Source organism: Triticum aestivum, chromosome 1A (assembly GCF_018294505.1).
Source record: "Triticum aestivum cultivar Chinese Spring chromosome 1A, IWGSC CS RefSeq v2.1, whole genome shotgun sequence".
Lineage (NCBI taxonomy): Eukaryota > Viridiplantae > Streptophyta > Magnoliopsida > Poales > Poaceae > Triticum > Triticum aestivum.
In genome coordinates this window covers 71,370,787-71,377,135 of record NC_057794.1, presented here as the reverse complement: position 1 = coordinate 71,377,135, position 6,349 = coordinate 71,370,787, and positions in this window count along the sequence as shown.

Here is a 6,349-nt window from a genome sequence, read left to right as displayed (position 1 = left end):
TTTTTTCTAGGTCAAAATGACTTATATACCAGAAGATGGGCACCGGAGGTGGGCCTGGGTGAGCACAACCCACCAGGGCGCGCCTGGGCTCCCTGGCACGCCCAGATGGGTTGTGCCTCCTCTAGTACTTATTTGCTCCAATATTCTTCATATATTCCATAAAAATTCTCCGTGATGTTTCAGCTTGTTTGGAGTTGTGCAGAATAGGTAGCTTGACCTAGCTTTTCGAGGTCCAGATTTCCAGCTCTGGAATTCTACCTCTTTGTGTTTACCTTGCATAGTATGAGAGAGAGATGCATTAGAATTACTCCAAAAAGCATTATTATGGATAAAACATCATAAATAACAAGTAAACATGATGCAAAATGGACGTATCAACTCCCCCAACCTTAGACCTCGCTTGTCCTCAAGCTAAAACCGAAATCGAAAACATGTCCACATGCTTAGAGAGAGAGGTGTCGATAAAAACAAAATACGGACATAGAAGCATCATGTTCATTATTACAATAGCAACAAACTTAAACATAAGACTTTTATCAAAGAACTTTTATCATAGATCACTTCTCATGAATAAGTGATAATTCATCACATTACTTAAGTATAAAGCAAAAACTCTATTAGAAACCAACAAACTATGTTCTCAGTCAACTTTGCAACTACAATTCATTATCTTTTCAGGAAGGGTCACATGTCAGAGCCTTTAGGCAACTCCACATACTAAACCATCATATAGTCTTACATGATTGCTAACACTCACCGCGTACACATGAACAAAACGTTTCAGCCGGACACATAGAAATGTAGGGGCTTGTAGTTTTGCCTCCCAATGTATTCACCTCAAGGGTGATGTCAACATTAATAGCTCATGCTATCTATATTCAGCTGGACATATATGCCTAGATCTTTCCTCAGCACATGATGGTTTCCAAAGGAGAAAAATAAAAATTAATAGAGGGAAAACTTTGACTCTTCGCATAAAAGTAAATACATAGAAGTAAAAGATAGACCCTTCACAGAGGGAAGCAGAGGTTGCCATGCGCTTATTTGTTTGTATGCTCAACCCCTTAATGCAAAAGAATGCCACGTTGCATTGCCCCTTGTGATAGTGACCTTTATGATGCCGTCTGTCGCTTTTATTCTTCACCATAACAAGTTAGTGCAACGCTCAATTTTCTCTTACACTAAATGATCTCACACTTTTAGAAGCAATTTTATTGCCTTTTTACATCGATGACAACTTACTTGAGGGATCTTGCTCAATCCCTAGGTAGGTATGGTGGACTCTTGAAAATAAGATTTGGGTTTATGGTTTTTTGGATGCACAAGTAGTATCTCTACTTAGTGCGGAATTTTTGGCTAGCAAAGGTAGGGGGAAAGCACCACATGTTAAAGGATCTATGACAATATGACTTCTGTGTGAATATAAACAAACATGAACCATTAGGTTTTCTCCCTTATCCAACGTCAACAATTTTGGCATATAATATTTTGATGAGGGCTCACATTCACAAAATATTTCTAGGATAGTATATTTATATGTGAATCTTCTCTTCCCTTATTAATTATTTCATGAGTTGCATCATTGACTAATGCTATGTTTGTCAATCTCTAACAAAAATTTCTACTTATACTTTTCCTTATGTGGTGTCATCACCTACCATAAGATTAGCATATGATCTTTTTCATTTATTTCCTTTCTTTCATTTATTTCCTTTCTTTTTATTTATTTCATGAAAATAAAGAAAGCAAAAACTCAAACTAAACTTTATTATATATATCGCACATGATTAAAAAGATAGATCACTAAGCAAACACTCGAAAAGAAAGGATCAAACTAAACCTTTATTCATCTAAAGCAAAAGATCAAACTAAAATAAGTAAAGGCAAAAGATAGTGGGGATCATACGATACCGGGGCACCTCCCCCAGGCTTGGCAGAAGCCAACGGGTCTGCCCATACCCGATACTCAATTCTCTTTTGGTGATGAAGAAGAAGGTGGTGTTGATGAAGTGATCCTGTCCTTAAGGATCAAGAGATTCTCCAATCGACAGATGATGCCCCAGAGGTGGATGATGTGTTCTAGATGCAGAATATTTTCACGGGTGAGATACTTATTTTGTACATGAACCGTTTCAATGATGTGAAAGGCTTCAATCTCAGTAGGAGTAAGATGAGCATAGTAAGGTTTAAGGATATCTTCTTCTTCCTCCTCGGCTGACAGTGCTTGCTCGAAGACTGTGGGTTGATCTACGGTAGCCTCCTTGCTCTCATCTCCCTTGATGGGTTCTGCGGGCTCTTCTCTCTTCAGCTCGATCTTGGTCAACCAAGCATCCTCAAGCTGTGGAAAAACGGAGTCCGGAAGGTACCCCAGGTGGGCACAACCCACCTGGGCGCGCCTAGCATGTCTTGTGCCCACCAAGGTATGCTTCCTGAAAGTTTCTTATTTTCCTATTTTTCTAAATATTCCAAAACTGACAAAAAATATTTTTGCGGATTTTTTGGAGTCTGTTTACTTACTGCATGATGTACCTCCTTATTTTCGTGATTCTGGAGTGTCCCGAAAGGACTCTTTTATATGTTCATCCGGTGCCAAATTTGGATAACATTACTTTCAACATTAATGGGCATACCTGAGATATAATGTTTTATTTGTTGCCCGTTAAAAACCTTCGGGTTAGTACCTTCAGCATTATTTATTTTGATAGCTCCAGACTGATGAACCTCCTCGATGGCATAGGGGCCTTCGCATTTTGAGAGGAGTTTTCCTGCAAAGAATCTAAAACGAGAGTTGTACAAAAGAACATATTCTCCTACTTTAAACTCACACTTTTGGATTCTCTTATCACGCCATCTTTTGAGTTTTTCTTTAAACAACTTGGCATTTTCATAAGCTTGGGTTCTCCATTCATCTAATGAGCTAATATCAAATAACAGCTTTTCACCGGCAAGTTTGAAATTATAGTTGAGTTCTTTGATTGCCCAATATGCTTTATGTTCTAATTCAAGAGGCAAATGACAAGCTTTTCCATAAACCATTTTATAAGGAGACATACCCATGGGATTTTTATATGTTGTTCTATAAGCCCAAAGTGCACCATCTAATTAATTTCTTAGACCAATTCTTCCTGGACCTATTGATAATCTTTTGCAAAATTAACTTTACTTCTCTATTGCTAAGTGCAACTTGACAACTAGACTGAGGATGATAAGGTGATGCAATTCTATGGTTAACATCATACTTGGCAAGCATTTTACGGAAAGCACCATGAATAAAGTGTGAACCACCATTAGTCATTAAATATCTAGGCACTCCAAACCTTGGGGAAATAACTTCCTTAAGCATTTTAATATAGGTGTTGTGATCCGCACTACTGGTTGGAATAGCTTATACCCATTTAGTAACATAATCAATAACAACCAAAATATGTGTATACCCATTAGAGGAAGGAAAAGGTCCCATGTAATCAAATCCCCAAACATCAAATGGTTCAACAGCAAGTGAATAATTCATAGGCATTTCTTGATGCTTACCGATATTACCTATTCTTTGGCATTCATCACAAGATAAGATGAACTTACGGGCATCCTTGAAGAGAGTAGGCCAATAAAATCCACATTGCAATACCTTGTGAGCAGTTCTACACTACAAAAAAAAGACACTTCCGTGATGATACGTGTTTGTCACAGTAGGTCACGTTTTCTGTCATGCATGTACATCCATGACAAATTTATGACAGAATCAAGATAGTCATACCTGTGCTGTCGTAGAAGTGTTCCGTGACATTACCAAAATTATCATCATGGAAGTGTCCACTTCCATGACGATAAATCACGCGTCATAGAAGTGCTTTCGTCAAGGGTGACCGACACGTGGCATCCATCGTAATGGGATGTCGTTAAGCTATCGGGTCCGGTTTTGGATCCGATAACCCGTTAACAGCCCGGACCGATGGGAATTTTCCACGTGTAAAATTCTCATTGGCCGGAGGAAACACGCGTCGGCTCAACGTTCGGACCGATGTCATGCACTCATTGGACAGGAGGCGCCTATGATACGTTGACAAGTGGTACGACCCAACAGAGGCCCATTCCGGTGAAAAGGCCGGGCCTGTCAAAATAAGCGGGCCGACCCATTAGCGGCCTACTTGAGTCAGACCCATTTACAAGTATGGACCATACAAGTTACACATAATCGGCCAATCAAAGGCCCATTCTAGATCCAACAATTTCCAGCCCATCGTCAGTTTAAGCCCATTAACGGCCCGCTACGTTTTGGGCCCAATTGCGGCCCGAGCTTCTTTCGGCCTGTTAGCAGTCCATCGTCAGTTCCAGCCCGTTAACGGCCCAGAACATATTTTGGCATTTTCTCGGCCCATTTTGCAATTGGGCCAATTCTAGCCCGCTGTGACTTTAGGCCTGTCCTCGGCCCATTCGGTAAATGGGCCAACTCTTAGCCCATTTTGCCTCTCAGCCTGTTAAGGGCCCGCACAATAGTTGGGCCTTTGACTTTAGGTCCATTAGGGGCCCATGTTCCGCAAGGCATCATTTCAGCCTAACACAACTTTCAGCCTGTTAAAAGCTTAGTTTGCAAATTGGGCCTCCTCTGGCCCATAACACTTTCGGCCTCTTACTGGCCCGTAAAGTAAAATGGCCAAGACAAAATTGACATTTATTTCGGCCTGCTAAAGGCCCGCAGGACATTTCCATTTATACGGCCCTATCGAGCTTTAGTCCTATTGACGACCTACTAAGAGCCGTTGTTACGGTGGGCCCATTTGGGATCCACTTAATACTATTTTGACCAGCGCAATTAAGGCCCGCTTTGACGGCACATGTTTCTTTGTTTGTATGGCATCCTGGAAATGTTTGGGTGTTTTGGCCCCCGTTTCAATGATATAGCATATTCAAGAAATATCCTACTCTATACTATCGCCTCTAAAAACATACACTATACAATAAAAAGCATAGAAACGTAGAATAATCCTACACAATACAATAAAGAAATTACAGTCAAATATACCCACTGGGCATTATAGTTCGGCACCAGTGATTATAAAGCATACACAAAAAACAAATTACATATACTGGACAAATAAAGCTCATACATCATGAACACGCATCAATAGAACTTACCATTTGAACTATAATCTCTTCAGAAAAAGGATTAGCCGGATTCAGATAGCAAAAATTTCAGTCTACGAAATCTCCAATTCTTCGTGGTTACCTCAGTGTCTTGTTTCATTTTCTGACTCTTGCATCTAATACCTGCATGTCCAGTCTCAACTTGTTGATTGTACGTTGAGAATCATGTACACGTTCTCTTGCCACCTCTAGTTGATGCTCGAGAACATCAGCACATTGCAATTCCAATCCATAATCATTCGGTAACGGCCATGCCGCACTACTCACAGATCTTTGTGTTGATGTCACTTCATCCAGAAATGTTTCTGTAAGTACACATGACTAGGGCAAAAATATAGTTACAACAGTGAAGCAAGCAAGACAGACTATTTTGTACATGGCAAAACAGGACTAACAATAATGTTACACGTCATGAAGCATAAGCAGGTGATATTTTAAAAATTATAAAAAAGGTAGTCTGTGCAGCCTGCATACAGAAATCTCTCTTAGCTCACCAGAGGAGCATGATGTTGGGGCCCAATCCAAAACACAGACAAGTTACAAATTTAGACAGCACGTTGCGTATAAGTAAGCAAGCAGTTGGCCATTCTGTAGCTCAATTAAAGTCTTAGGGAGCATAATGAACAGCAGAGGGATTCATACAAACCTACTACAGCAAGCAAAACTATGCAATCATTAGCCTAGTATAAACTAGATTGTGAGCCTCATGCAATAATAGTTGGTTAATAGACTTCAAAGCTTCAGGCACACTTCGCCAGAGTAATTAAATGGTAAGGCCTTTAATTATGTCAACTAATAGTTATACAAGTACCCAACATCAGGCATCATTGTTTGGGCATCTCATTAACTGAGGACAAATAAAGCAATTGAAAAGAGCAAATTAACTATGCCTGAAACAAACAAGGAATTGAACTGTTGAGTTGGATACAGTGACTTACCTTAACTGGTTGAACAGGCTCAGCGCAGCTCCTACTTCTCTTGCAAGGCTCCTTCCTAACATCTTGTACTTGGAAATCCTCAATCTTATCTTCATTGCACCCCCTCTGCAAGGTGACACAAACTAGTTACTCGTCTCCTTGGAAGATAAATATGCATACTTTCCAGTCTGTGAACAACACAAAGGATGAGATTATAACAAAACAATACCGCATAATGAAACATGACACATCTCTTGCACTTGCACACAATGAAATGAGCATTTACTATG